Source organism: Myotis brandtii, unplaced genomic scaffold, assembly GCF_000412655.1.
Source record: "Myotis brandtii unplaced genomic scaffold, ASM41265v1 scaffold940, whole genome shotgun sequence".
In the NCBI taxonomy this organism is placed as follows: domain Eukaryota; kingdom Metazoa; phylum Chordata; class Mammalia; order Chiroptera; family Vespertilionidae; genus Myotis; species Myotis brandtii.
In genome coordinates this window covers 1-779 of record NW_005371877.1, presented here as the reverse complement: position 1 = coordinate 779, position 779 = coordinate 1, and positions in this window count along the sequence as shown.

Genomic DNA, 779 nt, shown 5'->3' with positions numbered 1-779 from the left:
CCTCCCCCACACCTCCTTCCTGCCCACACTTCCCATGCACTCAGTTACCACCCCCCCAAATGGCCAAGTCTCTTCCTCTTTGCTCTTGTACTTTTCTGTTTGTTTGTTTGCTGTGGTACTTTTGTATTTTTTTCTTTTAAATTTTTGTTATTTAAATACACCATACTGGAGCAAATGCCTCTGCAAATATCACAAATAAAAGATTTCTTCATTCAGCAAATTACAAGTAGGGAAATTTTTACCAAGTAGCTGCTATGAGCCTGTTTTTGGCCCCTAATTATTTTTTCCATTTTGTTCTTTGTCTTCGCCATGGGAGTAGCAACACCAGGACGAAAACACATGCAAACATACACCGTATTTTCCAGACACAATGAAAGTGTTTGTGATGGAATATCGCAAAAGCCACTTCGCTTTCCTTTATCTCATGTTCAGTTTTGATTGAGACACATTTCCTTACACAACACTTAAATATATAAAGAGCAACTAGAGCCCTGACCGGTGTGGCTCAGTGGATGGAGCGTCAGCCTACGGACTGAAGGGTCCCAGGTTCGATTCCGGTCAAGGGCATGTACCTTGGTTGGGGGCACATCCCCAGTGGGGAGTGTGCAGGAGGCAGCTGATCGATGTTTCTCTCTCATCGATGTTTCTAACTCTCTATCCCTCTCCCTTCCTCTCTGTAAAAAAAATCAATAAGTTGTTTTTTTAAAAAAGAGCAAATAGAATGTTGTTAAGGTAAAACACAGGTACCAACTCTGGCCGGTGCTTCTTTCAATCAACTT